This window comes from Anoplopoma fimbria, chromosome 17 (assembly GCF_027596085.1).
Source record: "Anoplopoma fimbria isolate UVic2021 breed Golden Eagle Sablefish chromosome 17, Afim_UVic_2022, whole genome shotgun sequence".
NCBI classification, from domain to species: Eukaryota; Metazoa; Chordata; class Actinopteri; order Perciformes; family Anoplopomatidae; genus Anoplopoma; species Anoplopoma fimbria.
Window position 1 is genome coordinate 1,922,120 of NC_072465.1, and position 19,643 is coordinate 1,941,762.

The 19,643-nt window shown below is 38.5% G+C and overlaps 1 protein-coding gene across 2 annotated transcripts in view; it reads right to left on the reverse strand.

The window, feature by feature from the left end:
- cpne5b (copine Vb) overlaps nucleotides 1–19,643 on the reverse strand; it is a 96,719-nt gene that overhangs the window by 76,819 nt on the left and 257 nt on the right. The window lies entirely within an intron of this gene.

A 19,643-nucleotide genomic window follows, 5' to 3' on the forward strand; every position in this document is an offset into this window, starting at 1 on the left:
ACAAGACTTGTGGGCTCAAAGACTTATATCTGAGAAAACACTCAACATTTTATCACTATTTGTCTGCTGACAGTGAGTTGTTCATATGTCTTCATGTCAAGTGTGTGACAAGTGTATCGTCCAATGTCCAAGACTTTCATCAGGAGAAAATGCCGCCAAGTGTTTTTTTCATATTGTGTGGATTTTCAGCGTAACATTCAGCGTAAGATTTTGGAGGTGCTCAAATTGGCTTCTCTGGAAACGTCTGCAACCTACAATGACCCATAAAATCCTTCTCTGCGTAGACCTGCAATGACATTTATGTGTAATAAAGAAATTCTTCTAATCTAACTGACAATGCAAATAAAGTATTTTCATAGCAGAGCCAGTTCAGAAGAAACAGCCATGCATATATTACAAGAACCATATATAATTTCCAACACAGCATCCAATCATTCACTGAAAATTGCTCATTCAATGCCCTCCTATATATGTTTCTTTTTTTTCTCTCTATAACTTAATCTATCAAACACCAACTGTGTTTCGAGTGTCCGTGTTGCACCTCCATCATGCTTGCTTGACCTTTTCGTTATGCCTGACAGAGGCTACTGTGGACCAAACTCTATTACCCTCCTTGTTTTCTTTTGCTCGCTCAGTCACTTCAGTGACATGAGAGCCCTCACTCGAGATGCCAAAGCCCACTGGCATCTCTTGATTTTTGTCTTGTTTTCTTTCTTGTTTCATTTTCCTCTACAATCTCTCTTGTAATAAATCTTCAGCTGTGTTCTTTCATCGGCATCAATCTATTTTGATCTTTTCTCTGCCTCTGTATTTCTTCCTCCCTCATTTTTATAGCTCTCAAGAGCCAGATGAGAAGACAAGAGAAAAAATGTAATCTTGAAATCACATGTTTTTCATCTCATGTTCAAAGTTATAAAGACGATACTTGCTGATGTTCTGAGATTGAAGGGTTGCGGCATTTACATTTCTAGCCGCAGAGTACAAGGTTCCAGGCAAAAGTGCCTTTTATTACAATTTGATCTAAATTGAAAAGATTTGATGATACTAAACAGGATGATCAAATAAGCATATTTGAGCATTCACTTCACAGACTTTAAAAGTAATTTTATCCTTATCAGAAATAACAACTCCAGTAGAGGAATGGAATTTTCCAAAAAACATCTTGCCATTTTCAGTTTATCAAGCTTACATACAAAATATCTCACATCTCTTTTGTTTCTAAGAAATGGATGCTTTATTTGCTCTAATTTATTCAGCCCTTGTCCAAATGCAAATTCACTTATTGTACCCTTTCCATCCATCAACACATCCTATTAGCCCACAAAGGCTACATTAGCACACAACTTAATGCAGCAATCCTTATTTATTACTGTTCAATTGTGTAAAGTTTGAGTGTGAATCCTCAAGGAAATACAACATTACACATTATAAATATTGTAAACTGTCAGTCCAGTATCATGATCTCTAAAACTCTGAGACCAATAAATCAATGATTGCTAATCAGATTACCAGAATTAACCAATCAGATTTAATCTAAATAGGAAATTGATAAAAATGAGTTCATAACAGTGAGCAGTGTATGATATAGCAAATTAGAAACTTCCTCTAAAAATCTGTGTACTGTACATGATTAAATCTTTCTTTTCCTTTAAAAGAACTGTGGAGGCTGTGGAAGGGGTTGCTATTTTTCTTACTTCATATAAAAATCATACATTCCTCCTAATAAAGATAGTGTGGGAGTCTACCTGACCTTTAATTTATTCTATTTATTGCTTTTCTTAGTGCATCAGATTGTGCTTCCTATAGCCTGTCATCACAAATTAGAAAATAACCAAAGCCTGTGTGTATAAAGGTTGACACTTAGTGCCATTATTTTTTGGTGTCTATAGAAAAATCTGCAAGAGCAAATAGGTATATGTCAAAGAAATGTTTTACTGTGTCTAAAACCTGTCTTTAGAAAATGACCCTACAACTCACTTGATTTTAACATTGTGTTTATGGTCTCAATCGCTAGTTTCAAGTCTTTTTCAATACAGCATGGTGTTCATTATGCAAATTATTTTCCCATTTAGAGGAAAATAGACATTAAACCAGGGTATCCTTTAGGAAGAGGCTACCTTTTGATTGACAGGTCGCTACCTCAGCGTCGTCATGTCTTGATGTTGTCTGTTTTTATGTTTCAGAGTTTAAATCCTTTGACATTGTGTTTTAAGTTATGAAAGTTAATTGAAACATTTTGGTTTCCTAAGGATGCCTTATTGGGCATTAATCTGAATTTAGCTCCACCCTCTCGTGTCACTTTAGCTCGCAAAAAAAGCCAAGATGGCAACGGCAAAAATGCCAAACTTCAGGCTTCAAACTAGCAGTCTAAAATAACATAGGTTGACTTCAAGGTGACTACATCAACTTCTTATATACAGTGTATGATCATGACACTGATGTCAAGCATTGTGCACAGGTTAGCTGCCTTGCTCAGTAGCAAAACAGCAATATTCAAAGTTGGTACATTAGCATTTTTCTGTGAGAACTTTGTAGGAACTTTGTGTGTTAGTGTGTGAGTGTGTGTGTGTGTGTGTGTGTGTGTGTGTGTGTGTGTGTGTGTGTGTGTGTGTGTGTGTGTGTGTGTGTGTGTGTGTGTGTGTGTGTGTGTGTGTGTGTGTACTGTATTTGTGCATGCACAGAAACAATCAACCATGCATGCAAACATCCAACCAATTATTGTAGTATTCTCTCCCTTTCTTTCATAATTTAGTTTATTGTTTTCCTCCACACTGGCCCGAAATGAAACAGCCCATATGTCATCCACAACTACCTCCTTTGTCATTTCCACCTCCTGTTTATCTGTCGGCTGTGTATTATCCCTCTAATGCTCTCTCTATTGTCTCCTATGTTAAACGTAGCCTCAAATAGCTTTCATCCCTGTACCACTGCTTGTTATTTTTCAAGATTCATTCAGTCAACACATATATATTTTAAATCACTCTATCCCAGTCGACAATTACATGCTCAAATCTAAAAAAAAACTGCAGATGATGTATAAATGAAAAACTGTTCCATGCCCGTTATGCATTATTGAAGCAAACGTTTTCACTTATGAATAATAAAGTGTTACATTGAACAAAATCATGTTGCAGCTAAGTCACTGTTGATATATTCTAGTGGTTCAGCGACTCTTACGATCCTATGAAAACATTTCAGAACAACAGTAACTTTGTTAGGACTGATACCTTCGCGATCTCATGTAAGCTTTTTATCAGAAGCCGTCTTTTATAGTAAGGGCGTCCGAAGTGTTAAGATAGCCCACAAACGCCATATCATACAAAATATTATATCTCTAATCTAATAAGGAAAGATGGAAAGCCAACTATGTCGGCCACTCTGTAAACTATGTTGCTCTGTGTAAAACAATAGTTGAGGCAGAAACGGTGTAGTATACCTATTGGTCCTCTGGGAGTGGTGTTGCCATCTTTCCGGAAAAATAATTGGTGAGGAAGATTGATTTATACTTGCGACCCAATAACCTAAACAGTATTTTCTGTAGGGCATGATCAATGAGCAGCCCACGATACTATGTTGATGTACTTAAAATTCAGTTTTTTTCCATGGAGGTGAATAACCAGGTTAAAGTAGGTGCACGATGAACTACTAAACTAACTAATAGGATATATGGAATAGCTTAACTTTGTTTTTTTTGTACACCCTCTGGATTGGTTATCTGGTGCATTTCATTGTGCCATTGACACATGCTGCGTGTTATCATATTGGATGTTGCAAAGATGAAATTAATATTGGCCACCATGATGTTTGCCATCATCAAAAAAAGGCTTGGCCTATCCATCTCTTAAATTAAAATTGAAATAGCGAAAAAAAACATCCAAATGAGAGGTGCTTGGTATATAACCATTAGCAAACAATGCAATGGAAAAAACAGCACTCCATAATTACAGATCATTAAAACAGCGTCTAAAAAAGAGAAAAAGGCCAACAGAATATACTTTTACCTATTTACTATGAGGAGGGTCATTTTATGCTTCTGTTGAATAATTAAAAGCATTTGCTGCTATTAAATGATTAAAAGCTTCTACTTTCTGACACTTGAAAAACCTGTGCTCTAGTTCTCAAAATAAACCAATTTAATGTCAGCACTTTTGATTTCCACTGAATGATAATTGCAGTCCGGAAGTGTAAATACACATAAATGATAATTGTCTCTTGGTTTTACATGTTATGAATAAAATCGAGGACTAAATCATTGTCATAGATGATGCTGATGTTTGCAGTATGGTTTTAGCCAACTCTCTTTTCCGTCTAGAGTTATGAGGGTGGGTTGGAGTGGAGGAGCAGCCATTTGTAAGCTGCAAATATTCCTATGTATGTGCATTTTTACAAAAAATATAAAACAAATAATAATAATTTGTGTTACTACTGAAAGAGAGAGTAATCTTGGTGTAAGAGCGGGGAAGGTTCCATACACAGTGTGTCTGAATAGTGATGCTTTAACCTGTGCAATCCTGTGTGCATTATATTGAAGTATGCACACTTCTGTGTCGAGTCCCATTCATGAAAGTTTAATTTTGTTCTAGGAAAAAGGCAACGTGAAGCAACTCACATGATTCTTGCTCTACTGATGCAATTAGTGCTGTGGAGATGAATATTATACAGAATTAACCATGAGGTGTTGTCGTGGGCTACGGGTAATTTCACCCCCTTCACTGTGTTTTTTTTACCTAGCCTTTATTTGTTGGCTACTCCCCAGGCTGTTATTTTAAAATTGGCTATTATATGAATGCATGCTTTTATATGAGAATTTATGCTATAAAAGGTTAAGCAACACTTTAATTAGCTAATAAATTGACATCCAAGGTGATGGGAGTCAATTGATTCAGGACAAACCAATATGATCTTTATGACAACCATCCAGTAGAGGTGGAGGAAAAATATCAAGTCGTGGATGCAGTGCAATTCCCTCATGAAAGATTATGTCCCAATGCAGAAAAATAAATAATCCCCCCAAAAAACATTCACAATTACATGATCGATCACAAGAGCATCGTAGCTCATTTTGAGAATAGCAGAGCCAGTATGTGTGTGCATAGGGATTGTGCGGTGGAGTATTAAAGAGAGACAGAGAGTCTCGGTGAATGCGGTTTGAGTGGACGGTGAAGGTATCAGGGGAATGTACAGTAGAGTTTGCAGTTTTTTCCTGAATAAACGGACAAGTGTGAACATCGACTCCGGCCCTAGAACAAAGTGTGTTCCTTATGCTTCGAAGCAGGAAAAGCCTGTAACAATTTTGTTATACTGGGCTCTGTTAGACCTCTAAATTGGAGTTGAAGCAAATCCTGAGGTGCCTAGAGCTTCACATCCCTAATACACAGTACAGTACATGAATAAACATAGAGGTGTGTGTAAAAAAAACTCAATCAGGAAGTGGTACAGAGGCACGGCAAAAGGCTGCATTATCTGCAGCTTCAAACACCAATATCCAGCCTGCAGGAGCTCAACCTGAACGTATTCAGATCTAGGTCTGCTGAAACACAAGCAGCTCATCAAAGCGTTTCTTTTATTACCCTATGTCAAGTGCACCCCCACAGCATATGCCATTCTCTGCACAAGCCCTAAGTCAACAACGGTCCTGCCCTAAATTTTTAAGTAAACTTCATCCAAAATTTCATCAGACGAGCTGCACATTTACAACAATATACTGTACTGCCACGTCAGATTTCGAAAAAATGGTCCTAACAATAACTGTAAAATACTCTTTTACCAATAGTGGAATGTCCTGATCCTTTTCCACAAAGCAGTGAATAGAAAAGCAAGAAAAGCTCGGTAAATAAATTGGAAAGGATTGTTCCAACATTTCACCACAATGATGAAAAAAATACTTTTTCAAGTAGATATGATTAACCTTAAATATGCCTTTAGGAGCAAGAATAAACTTTTCACAGGGGCAACATAAGAACTACCGCTGACAGGAAGTATATAAAATGTGTCACCAGATTTGCATTAGGTGTTACATAATCCATTTCAAAGGGAATGGCAATACTAAAGGGGTTTCAAACTAACTTCCTGAAACACAACTTCCCTTATGTAAATTAGGTTATGAAAAGATTTGAGATGCGCGGGGGCAGGGTTTGTCTCTGTGCACAGGGGAATTTGTGAAATCAAGAGAGCAGGAATGTAAGAGAAAATCAAATGTAAGAACAAGAAAAGCAGAGGAGAAAATGTGTGTCAGAGAATGTGTGTGTGGAAGAGAGAGAGAGTTTGAAAGTGATGGAGAAAAATGAAGTCCTCAGAGATTAGATCAGAAATAGATTGAGTAAAACGGAGTTCCTCTTGCACAGGGAGAAAACAAGCCCCTGTTAGACAGACACACAGACATAGCTGACTTTATTTACAGGGATCTGACACAAACCACAATAATTAGCCAGCCCCTTTCCTCTAACCTGCACTGAGAATAGAATAATAAATATTTAGCATTGAGTGGTTCTCTTTGAAGAGGTGTTTTAAGACAATTGAGCTGATGAGATTCTAAATAGGCTGCCACAGGCTACTACTGAAAGTAAAACTCTGGGAGTCTCAGTGAAACAGAAGTTAAAGGGTCTTAAGCTTTTGTAACGTATTCCCCAAAAGTAATATTGGAGCGGTGTACAGCTACTAGAAATATTTTGCATTTGATTGGACAGCCACAAAATGGGCGGGCTTAGAATGTATCGTTATACAGAGCAACCTTGTCGCTAAAAGTTGCAGATTGATTGATGGATAGCTCTCTAGTCATGATATTGTTGGTTGAAATTGGTTGGTAGCTTGTGTAAGCTATGTTTTGTTTTGCAGGAAGAAAAGATGATTGGATTTGATATGAATTTATGAAGGAAAAAATGTTTTGTCATGTTTTTGCATAATGTTAAAAAGGTTGCACAATATAGTCAGGGGTGTGTTCTAGATGGGTTGAAAATATTTTTTCCCATTTCATCACGATTTTGACAGAGGGATCCTGACTAACATTGCTTACTTGTAAAATGAGCCCAGATGCATTTATTAACACTGTATTGCATCTGTTATGCATTGTTAGTAAAACTGTCACTTTAGAGTCTTAAAGCAAGTCTTACGTAAGCCAATGTGCCTATAGCCAACATATCACCGTATTGCATGCATTTCAAAAATCTTTCCAACACAGTATTCCCTGGAAATGTACATCCAAGAAAAGACTATGATATGCATGTGTGCATAGCTGGTGAAAGGTTCCCATCGAGGGTGTATTTTCTTGGTGCAAGGAGGACAACTTGTGGGTGTAGAATTAATCTATATTGTATTCATACAGCACAAGCTTTGTGCTTGACCTCTTGCTTGCACACAATGCTGCGCAACTCAAGACTCGGCTGGACGGTGTGTGTTTCAGTAGAAAATATGAACACATATATTATCACATGCAGAACTGAATAGATAATGCAATGCACAAATTAATAGGTTTTGATAAATGTAATGCTAGTTTGTACGCAAAAACAATGTTTTTAACAGCAGACCAAGTTAGAACAACAACTGCAATATACACTAGTGTAATTAGGGCTGTAGGAGATATCCATTCCCTTTGATGTTTAGTATTGGATATCTTGTTGTATGTTTAACAAATTCCAGGCTTACAAACCTCTTCCAAATTAATTTCAGTTATAACAATTGCATGACGGTTGAGCTAAAAGCTTTTTTAATCCCTTAAAAGCCTGATGTTTTAAAATTGTAGCTTTTCATCCAGCAATAAAACAAAAAAAAAAGTAGAAAGAGGCCTGAATGTTTTCCTCAAGGGCAATTGGCTAGGAAGGATTGTAAGAAGAAAACTATCCTCACATTCTTCAATGAAAAAGCATTGCCAGTGAGACAAAATGAAAGGGAAGTGTAGATGGTACAGTGGATGATAGAGGAAAAAAGGAGTTAATGAGGAATGAGGAGGGAAGAACGAGGTACATAAAAGAGGTGAGCTTAGAGAGAGGAGTTATAGTGGAAGATGGCACACAGATGGGGATGGGAGAAAAGAGGTAACATAAAGGAAGCAATAGAGAAAAGTGTGTGGGCGGAAGAAGGAGGGTAATCTGTTTATAAACGCCGGAGAGGAGCGTTGGGTAAAGCGTTATGCAGCCCAGTGTTATTAAAGCTTTCACTGGCGCTTCATCACTGTCATCTTATCCCTGTCCTGTCATTTGTATTTTATTATTACTAGGCTGCCTTGTAATTTTGCTGATAGCAAAATTTGATCATCATTAATGTGCTTAATGTGCTTTAAAAGTAACATAAACATCTACATATTGTAACATTTTAAATGTGGGAGAAGCTCCTCTAAATTATATCTTCTTATCCATCTTTCTAAAACAAAACAAGCAGCAGCAATTTTAGAAATAAATCTCTCTTCATTGCCTCAATCATCTGAGTCCAAACTAGTTCTGGCATTGCTGTAGTGTAGGATCGATTGCAGAACCAAGCAGGATCGTTTTTCCCACCAGCTGTTGAATTATTCAGGCCAGGACTTCCTCTGGGGAGATTCCTGCTCAGCTTGCCAGACAGATACAGCAAGCTTTGCAGCATGGCAGGGAAAGTCGGGATCATCGCAAAATTCCCAACAGCATTGATTGTGCCATAGCACGAGTCAACAGGGGTCAGGTAACAAGAGCATTACGCATTACGCTCCATCATTGTTCATTTATAATGTGCGTCATCCGTTTTTCCGAGAGCTGCAGAATGTGATGAAGTACAGCTTATTGTTTTGAAAGCTGTCATGCAAAAGTGGCTGATGCTGTCACACAGCAGTATTGTATTTTGTAGGTAGAACAGGAAATGGTATCATACAGTTTCCCCCTCTCAGATTAAAGTGTGCCAAGAAATTTCCAGATTTCTGCCTTAAATTTCTAGCTCTCTGCTTAGAATTTATGCTGGAAGCGAGTGCACCATTTCCATTTTGCTTTCACTTAAATTATTTTTTTTCTTAAAATAGATTTTTTAGATGAAAAGCAAAATGGAAATGAAAGTGAGCCCATACTGTAAAGATAAGATTCTGAGAGAAAAAGTTTTGGAACTGCTTCAAAGCAGGTCAGTGTAAAATATGTGATGTGGGCCACTGTAGAGAAAGGATCTCGTTGTTGGATGTCCCTCCTCTGCCTGTCACTGAGACTTGATCCTTTAGTTACTAGCTCTCACAAAAACTGTGGCTCACATCATTCACTAGCACACACAACATGCAACAGTATGGAATAAACTTGAGACTGAAGGGCGAATTCACAAAGAAAGGATTGAAGCTGCTGATAACATTATGAATTGTGCATCATTTGAAAACCACTATCCTCCCCGTCTCAAGGTCTGATCCATAAAAGATATTCAGCTAATGATATTACAGCTCAGTGTCAGTCTGTAGGTGGACCAACAGACTGATATTTGTATCCCTAGAGCCACACTGTTATGGCCCTAACTGAAAACTGCATAAATCCTCAAATAAATTGCAGATGTTACAAAAAACATGTTTAAAAAAACACTTTTAAAAATGTAAAAGCGTTTCAGCCAATACTATGAGGATTAGTAATTGCAAGTACTGCAGTAATATCTTGATAAGAGGAATAAGTTGTTTTGAGAGCCGACAGAAAAGTGTAGACATGGCTTTATTCACAATCGTTTGATTGAATTAAAATCCTCAACAATAACTGTTCTAAACCATCCCAAATGCAATCACATCCTTATGAATGCAGCCAGGATAACAAGTAATGTCCTGATACACGCTCTCTCTCTCACACACACACATCTATTTTCCCTTAGGGCATTGGTAGCTCCATAATCAAATCCAGTTATCTCACCCACACACTTTCCACACATCTCCAGCCTTGCTGTACCACACAGGACAATCCTGCCCAATCATCCTGTCCTGTACTAAGGGGGACCAGAGCCAGAGCTGAAATAGCACCAAGGGCTGAGAGTAGGCAAACTATCTCATATCTCCTCCTCGGAGTGAACTCCATAATGAGTCACTTCCTACAAGATTCTCACTGGCCCACAGTTTGTCAAAGTACCATTAGAAACGACGACATTAGACTGTTCTCAGGAAAGTTTCAAGAATTCATTTTAAATAATTTTGGAGAGTGTCAAGAAATCAGGTTTCACAGGTAAAATATGTGTAGGATTGGCAAATTAGCTGTTATCTCAAAATAACTGGACCAATTTTCTGTTTTGACAAATAAAGTCAGGGCGCTAAATCAATGCCTCAGATGAACATTGTGCTTTCTGTTTTTAAATAATGCTCAGTTTCTCTTCGACCGAACATCCCTCAAAACATCTTATACGATGTGGTTTCATTGGACACATGATATTCTTCTTGTTAAATAGCTCAGGGACTTTGTTGGTGACCTGCACTGTTTCTGCTCAATGGCTCCATCACATGCGTATAGGGAGAAATACTGGCAGATCCAAACCTGAGGCGACATACCTGGAGCAAGCTGAGCTCATTAGCTGAAGCTTACCAGGTATTGTTTCTAATTTTAAGCACCTCAGACTCATATTACCTTCACCTTGTCAGGAACATTTGTTCAAATAAGCATGCTGTTATTGATGGAATATATCAGAACAAGCATATAATTCATTATACACTGCAACATGTGCAGATAAATTACTTGAAATTTTTAGGACCAGTCCTGACACCAATAAGCATTCTGGCTGTTGCTCCACCAACAACTGGAAGCGACGAATCACCTGAGAAACTAAACAAATGAGTTCATTGTATCCCATTAGGATGCATCACTTGTTGTGTATGTGGTCCTAGTGAGGATGAAAAAAAAAAAACATCTTCCTAATTGCCAGATGATGGAAGCTTTCCACAGCTGTGACTCACCTTCCTCTATACCTCTGAAAGCATTAAGCTCCCATTACTCCATCACATATGCTGAGGACAGATGCTTCATTCGATGTGTCCAATTCACGCAGCTATATATATAGTTTTTCAGGGTTTTTGATGCTCAGAGTTTTAGTGTGTTGTATTTTTTTGATTTCGGGCAAAAAAAAACTACCAGGTGTGTCTGAGAACTAACAAGATATTCATAATTTGAAAAAAAAAGTGTCACCCCTGCTGGAAAAGGTTTTTTATATGCAATTTCACACATATCTCACATGTTCAAAGTCAATCAATGATTTATTGTGGCACAGAGAGCGTGGCAAATCTGTGATTTAGGGGATTTAAAGATGTGTGCAAATCTTATTTTTCACATTGAAGCCTTATTTTCTGACCTTGCATTTTTGGAAATTACAATGTGTTTGCATTAACTCACCATACTAAAAGCACCTACAGTACATTGAATCCGACTAGCAATAAGATTCATGAGATAGCATCCCTCAGTCCAGAGTAACTCTCATAAAATGCTAATCAGGGAGCCGAGTCAAGCAAGTCATAGACCCCAGTCAGATGTTAATAAGGGCCTCTCCAATTATACAGATGACTCGGTGACCCGTGAGTCCCCACATGCAGATCAAACATGTATAAACACTTGTCAATCTGTTACCTTAGGGAAGATATATATGCAAATGAGCACATTTGATGTGTTTTTGTGAACCGCAAACAGATTGCATTTTGTATTTTTCCACCAGATTGCTGCTAATCAAGATTTGAAAAAAGATGGTTCTTTGATCCTTATTGGACAAAACCTTTTGCCATCATGGAAACATAATTACAGTAATTATAATGTAGCCACAAACGATATAGCTTTCAGTCATCACATTAAGCTGGCTGTAACATTGCTGATAGCCTGGACTTGAAAAGAGCGGTTATAAAATTTTGATGCCACACTAATATGATAAAAAATGTAATGGAATTATCGCTGGCTTGCTTTCACAAACAGAAAAACATAACTTTGAAAGTTGGCTTTTTAGGATGTCAAAAATAAAACATGGCAGTCCATAATCTAATAAATTATGCACAATAATGAAAAGCTTCCTTTTTTGGAGAATCGATAGCACCAATAACACTTCCTAGGAGGTATACTGGAGTGGATAATAATTTCAGGGAGCATGCATGTTGTTTTAGCAAATTAATATAACTTTGTGAAAAACTGTACTTGACTGGGAGTTGCTGGCTCGGCAATCTAAGACCTCTGCTTCACAGAAAAAAAATTACATTTATTACCATAGAGGCAATAGACCCTCAAACTGAAATTTATTTTAAAAGTCCAACATGTTTTCTGGTCACAGCCTCCATTTCCGCAGTACTTCCCGGATAAATTTGACTTTGACTTCCCATGACTCCTCTGCTCTTGCCAATCAGCCAGCAAGCCTGTCAGTTAGAGGGCACAGATCAAAGCCCCGTTTCAGCCACTCAGCCACTAAAGCCAGCATGACAGTGAACCATCATTAACACACACACACACACACACACACACACACACACACACACACACACACACACACACACACACACACACACACACACACACACACACACACACACACACACACACACACACACACAAACAGAGCGTTACCCCTCTCTTTCTTTCAGACTTAACATCTCTTATGTTCAGCCGCTGACGACCACAGCCTCACCAGGCCTCGTTTGTATTCATGGAGTGTGTGTCACTCAGGAATAAGAGCCGAACGATACAAGCTTGTTACAAGTGTGCAGGATTGAAGAAGTTGATGGGTACAGGAACGAGACAGTTAATTCTCAGCTGCACAGCTCACAGAGCTGATTATAGCCATGGCTGTGTTAAGACGCTGACAACTGAACAGTGCTGCTGTCAGGGCCAGGGGAAATTATTGGGTGTCGTGTGAGGAGTGACAGATAAAAATCAGCATCGTTATAATATCAAGGTAAGGCAAAGATAATAAGAAATTTACAACAAAATGGTGACAATTTGTTTTTTATTAATAAAAGACAAACAGCTAAAGGGAAATACCGCTTTTGAAGTGTGGGAACAAATCCTTGACATGTGCATTCATAATCTTTTCAGCATGCCCACAGTCCACTTTATTGATTTAGTGAATGCATTAGTCACAGTCTGCCCATCGATGCACAGAAGGCGCTGAAAGAAAAGCATTTAAAGAAGCAAAAGCAGCACTGAACTGTGAAAGATAGTAAATCCGGCTCAGAAATTATGTTTGCTGTCTGCAATGCACTCACCCAAGGTGTTAGTAAGTAAGCAAGAGGGTAGAAAATAATTGATTGGTCCTGCCAGGTCAAGAGAAGAGAGTGCTTTATTCCGTAAAAACATCCAAATGTCTTCATGCAAACAGTTCCACACAGACAAGCCAACATACAGTATCCTCCCTTTAGATCAATGCAGTCTTAAAAGCAGAAAAAAAAAATCAGATTTGTAAGCAGAAACAACTCATATTAAACATATTAAATATGCATTTCTTCCAAGCTTCATAAAGTATTTTAATTTGCCTCCCCAATGAACCGTGTTGCTGTTACAAAGTTTTATCACGCACAGTGACCACACACAGCTGTCTGCACGACAGAAGTACCGGCAAAGCACAAGAGGTGGTATTGAAAGGTTGTGAGCTGCTTTCTCCAGATTGTGTGTAATGTCTCCTAAGAAGCCGGGCCTGTGTAGGAGATGGTTAGTCAGAGAGAAGCAGACTGATCAGTGTTGCAGGTTTAGAGTGCCATAATGCTGCTCCCTCTTACAGTAATAGCACTGCAGCTTATACTGAGTGAAGCTTGAGATGTAAAAGGAACAAAATCTCTGTGGCCTCAACAAGAAAAAAAATCATTTAAGTGAAGACTGTAATGCATAAACTATAATCAGATGATTTGTGCAGCTGAAATTTGTTTAAAAACAAATTTGAAACTTGCTTAATTTGGTCCTCAAAAATTCACATCATATACTTGCTCCAACACATGATGGCTTAACTAGCATATTTTCCAGAGCATTTATGAAATATTAATGCTTTGGGAATTATGCTTTAGAATTTAAAAATGTATATAAATTGTGCATTCATTTTTACAGTTTTTGGAAGCCAAAATCATTCTATTGACTGTCAAATCCTCCCCTGTACAGATCTGATCAAATCGTAGCTCAGCAACAATAATAATAATAGGTCAGCTTATGAGTTTTCAACATGCTAGAGTGTTACTCTTTATCTAAATAGTTTGCAGGTTTATCTTTTCCAAAAACAAAAGTATAAGAACTAATGAATTGAGAATATATTTCACAGCATGTCTGTTCTAAAGCAGTGTTTCCCTTACTATTTCTCTGGGGACCCACTTTTTGCAAACAATTGCAACTCAGTTAACAATACGCCTTATCTATATATCGTGAGAGAAGCACATTTGTGCATAAATGAATGTTCCTGACCATGTTTCTGACATTCCCATCACGTTATATTATCTTGAATAGGTAAACCAGCCAAAGAGAATACTTTGATAATAACAACTTTATTTTATGCACGTTTGACTGAAAGAAAATACCCATGTTAAATACTTTATAAATGAGACCTAATAACTGCATTCAGGTAGAGTTAACAAGCTATCTCATTCTTTTCTTTTCCTCTCATCAATTAAACAAACATAATGTAAGTTGGACTTTCTTATTAGATAAATGTTATAAGTAGGCTCCAACTGTCAGAACAATATGAAGATACAGGCTCCTTTGTGTGGCTCGAAGGTGTGCTGCAGAAATGAATGTAAAAGACTAGGGAAGAAATGTATCTGGCAACCCAAATGAATCTCCTGTGACCCACCTGTGGGTCAAAAATCAGTCTTTGGGAATGAATGCAGTAAAACAAAAAATAACTTACTACATACAGAAGGAACCAGACTTTACTTCCAATGCCTTTGGCCAATTAGTTTACTACATCATTTTCTGGAGCAAAATTACGAAATCATGGCTGGCACATCCTCTAATTGGGAGCCCATCCTATATCATCAATCTTCAGTTTGATGATATGTTTGCCTTTAAAAGCTAGTTCTATTGTATAAGCAAGACTGTCCGATTTACATTCCTTATAATAGTGTCGCATATCACTAGAACGCTTCCCTGTAACACAAAGACAATGCTTTCTGCTTTATTGCTTTGTCTAAGAGTGCTATAAATGTATTAATAAAAAAGTACCTTCAGAGTAATCTTGTTCTAGGTCCCCCTCAACTCTAATTTGTTTGTTTCCTGTGCTGCTTCACTTGTCCCTAAAGGTTACCAGTACAATGATGTCCTTGCTACCCAGTTTGTACAATATATTTACACTGCAACTTGCAGGCTGTTATCTAAAGCGTTAAAAATGAAAATTTCAGTGAGGTTTTATCAGCAAGCCCCAGCGTGTGTAGCTGGAAGAGTCAGTTCATTTAAGTTGTGCTTTCCCTCCAACACTTGAGTTTATTTTTTAAAGATCTTCATTCTTCTTATTTACTGCTTATGCTCACATTTCACAGAAATGTTGCATCACATAAATGACTGAGACTCACCTGCAGCACCTGTGCTGTTGGTGATAATAAAATGAAATCACCTGCCAACAGCAAACATTTTATATTATTATCATTTTGTCTTTAGGTTTCTCTTGAAACATGCCTGCCTCTCATTTGCATTTCTTAATGAATTCACTTTCCCTGTCCTCCAGTAACTGTGCGATGATGAGTATGCCTACCTCCATATGTTTCTCATCTCAGTCTGTCATTGTTTATCTGCTCCTCAGCATCCAACATGTTTCCTCTATTCCTGTCTCTAGCTTTCTCTCCACACCTATTTTCTCTAACCAGCTCAAGTCAGTTAGGCTCTGTGGCATCCGGCAGTGTGCCCAGTCTGTTGTGCCACAGAATTACTGACAGTATGTGAGTTAGTGTGTGACAAAGGGACAGAGAGAGGTTTGTCTTACTTTTGGCTTTTGTGGGTCATCTGCAAGATACTTATGTTGCAGATTGCAAAGCTGTGCTCCGGTTTTATACACCACATTCCTGATATGGTAAATTAGCACCGATGATGCTTCTGGTGTAGCCATATTCACACCAAAAAGAGCTCAAACCTAGATGTGATTTGAAAGAGCATGGGAAATTAGAGTGATGATACACTGTGGCGTCGGATCTCCCGAGGGCTTTGCCACACTGTGTGAGAGGCTTTCATATCTGTCCCAGATCCGTAAAGGAACCTATCAGATGCTGATCCCAGGGTCCTCATAAGCACAAAGCCATATGCAAATGCAGACAATACAGACAATTCAGGAGAGGAATTTAATCATAGCAACCCATGCAATGCAATGCCCTGCACTCAGGAAACAAGATGAGAAATCCCCGCTGTTAAGGGGCCATGCACTAACTACAGGAATAGAAACATTACAACCACAAGCCACCAATTAGCCTTAAATTCAGCAGCAGAATGATCCATCTTCACCCTACTGAAGATCTAAGAGTAGGTGTCTCTCTCAAGAAAAGGACAATCCATTAATGGTGTAATTGGTTCTCTCTGCTCTGAGTTCAGTCGATGTGAACTTTGACCCTGTGCTCGTTGACCATCACACCTCTGACTTCCTGATCCCTATTTGTTTCTCATCAGCCCCTTACACTACCTACAATATTTTTTCATCCAAATGGTAAAATGAATCTTTGAGGATTCTGAAAATACCATCATTTTAAACTACCTTCTTGGTAGTTTAAAATGATTGGCTTTAGAAGCTATGTTATGTGGATTTATTGCATTGGTTGTGCAGGTTACAGCACACTGTCATGCCAGGTGAGCTCATTGCTTATCAATATTACTTCCAGCATTAGGTCTTCCTCCATTGACTGACCTCTTCAAATCACAAGCCAAACAGTCTCTACTCAGCTGATTGGAGAGACTATTCAGTGGCTGTGGGCCACATTGGACACATAAGTACTTATTTAGGATGTTTGAAATTGGAGAACAGACTTGCTTGTGAAAGGCAATGGACAGATAGAACAATGGGCTGAACCAGAAGACTGTGGCTTGGCTTTGTGGCTGTATGATTCACGCCTCCTCTTCCTGTCCACATGCCAATTGTACCCCTCCTTTTCCATTCATTTCTCCCCAGGAAGTAGACTGTTGACTGACAAGCCCCTTGGGAGTGTAAACACCACAAATGAAACATTTCTCTCTTTTTTTAGTGTCAAACTATTTTACCATGTTTCTGTGGCTCCTGAAGGCCAAGCTTTTCCACAAAACAAATGTAACTGGTAATGACACGTCAAACAAAGGGAGAGATGTGAACAGGGTGACAGACGTATCCTAAGGACTGTCTGTTTACATATGAAGAACGGTAGTGTTTAAGCAACTAAAAACATTTGGTAAAGGTTCCAATCATGAAAACATCATGACTGCCTGCATTTGTACTGAACAGATTGCTAATGCAGAAGAGCTTCATATGAATATAACACTGTTTGGTACTTCCTCTTTCCAAATCTGTCAGTCTTTTAATCACCCTAACTGAAAGACAAACCAATTCTTGTGATTTCATCCCTTGTTTCACAGATCCAGCACCCACCCGCCCCTTTCCATTTGTCATTGGTCCTGATAATAATCCGTTGTCAAAAGCAGGGAGTGTAGTTTAATAAGGGGTATTAACCACAGAGGGAACTGCTATCATCATGGCTTGGAGGTTTTACAGAGTACATGTACATGATGACAAAGGAAGAATAGCAAAGAAGAAGACCCAACAGGGAGTCTTTTCTCTTGAATAGGAATCTGACTCACACAACATCTGTGCGCAGGATTTGGAGGATTTGTGAGACACTAAACTTCTATTAGAAGTGTTTGAATGTGACCTTAAAAATACAATAGAGCCTATTGTTAAATATTTGTTACAACACCACAACAGCACTTGTAGGAAAATTGGAAGCAAGGCTATGAGAACAACCTTTAGCATGTTGCAGTTGTCTTTAAAGCTCATTAAGCCAAAATCTATTACAATCATACATCAATCATGATCACAGCAAACCCACCTACTAATTGGTTAGCTCGTTTAGAGTGTGTTAAGCTTTTATTCCATACAAATTACATCATAGTTACTCCCATTTCATTAAAGTTTGAATATTGCATGCATCAAATGTATGCTTGTCTAAGATCTTTCCGGCTGTTGCTGGCTTTTTATTTTCACTCATTCTGTCACGCACACACATACACTCACACAAACAAAGGGCAGTGAAGCAGGAGGGAAAAGCAACAACCTTCCCCTTTGGATTAATGGTTTCTTTTTCCCAAACTCCTCTTCTTTTTGGTAGGTGGCATCTGCACAGCTACTTTGCCAGTCTCCTTCGTTTTCGTACCCACATCAGCACATAATCACACACACACACACACGTTGTCTAATAATTAATTTGCATAAATGCAGGGGGTTGTCAGAATAGGACTCATCATTAACCTGAATGGTGCTTAACTGCACATCGAGGCATGTAATCCCAATCACCTCATCATTGCAAGCTGAAAACACAAAATACGAAACCATGCAGGGCTTTCTATACGCAACACTTTGCTTGTCATCCTTTCTGCCTGAAACTAAACAGATTCTCCACAATCGCCCACCATCTCCCACACAACACATGCTCTACAAGAAAACGGTTGTTCATTCAGTAAATTGGAATGCATTAATATCTTGCCAGGGTGTGTGTTCTTTTAATTATTTATTTTACTCAGAGCCAGAGAAATGTGGCAGCGAGCTTCTCTGAACGTCAAAAAGCCCATAAATAATGCGCACACAGCTTGTTATAGCTCACACTTACTCTGCTCCGATGGCTCACCAACCTAAAGCCAAGCATCAAAGATGTTGTCTGTATGTGTGTGTGTGTGTGTGTGTGTGTGTGTGTGTGTGTGTGTGTGTGTGTGTGTGTGTGTGTGTGTGTGTGTGTGTGTGTGTGTGTGTGTGTGTGTGTGTGTGTAAGTCTGTGAGAGTGTGGAATGCGAACACAAGTCAGCACTGGAGTGTGTGTCTGAAAGGCAAAAGGCGTTGAAAGCCTTGACTGAAAAACCTTTCCTAATGAGAAGAGGAGTGAACACTGAACACTGTGGGGAGAGTCATTTGATGCAGGAGGATGTATTCTCCTGAAGTACTTTCTGAAAAGGAAAATAATGATAATATAATAATAAAGCATGTGACTAAGATTCAGGTCAGGGACACATGCACTGTGTAAATGTGATGTAAACCCTTTAATGTTTAACATCCTCTACTTTGTAAAGCATGCAGAAGAGAAGGACAGAGGCTTTTCTGTGCTCTGCTGGTGCTGAAACCAGCCAGTGGTTACAATGGGTACAGCATGTAGAAGGCTTCTGTCTGAGAAGATGTTACAGCAAACAATGTGTGCAGCACTACTGTGCAAATGTAATATATCCACAAAGACGGAAGAGAAACCAGTCTCAACCAGGTGAAGAAGTTCAAATGTAATGACTTTTCTACAGCATATATGGGCATTCTGCATGAATCACCCAACATTAAAAATGTTATTTCTAACTTAACTGGTCTTCTAGTAGTGTAATTGGCACATTCCTTGTAAAACATCAGCATGCATGACTGGTGAAGTTCTGCACATCTTTAGACCTCCTTCAGACACCTCTTCAGTGAGAGTTTAAAAAAAAAGGAAACAAATCAATGGATTGATCAAAAGAAAAAGAAAACGTGCTGAAAATATTGGTTAAACAACTTTGGTGATAAGTGAGCTAAAGCATGCAGACTGTCCCCACCTACAACCT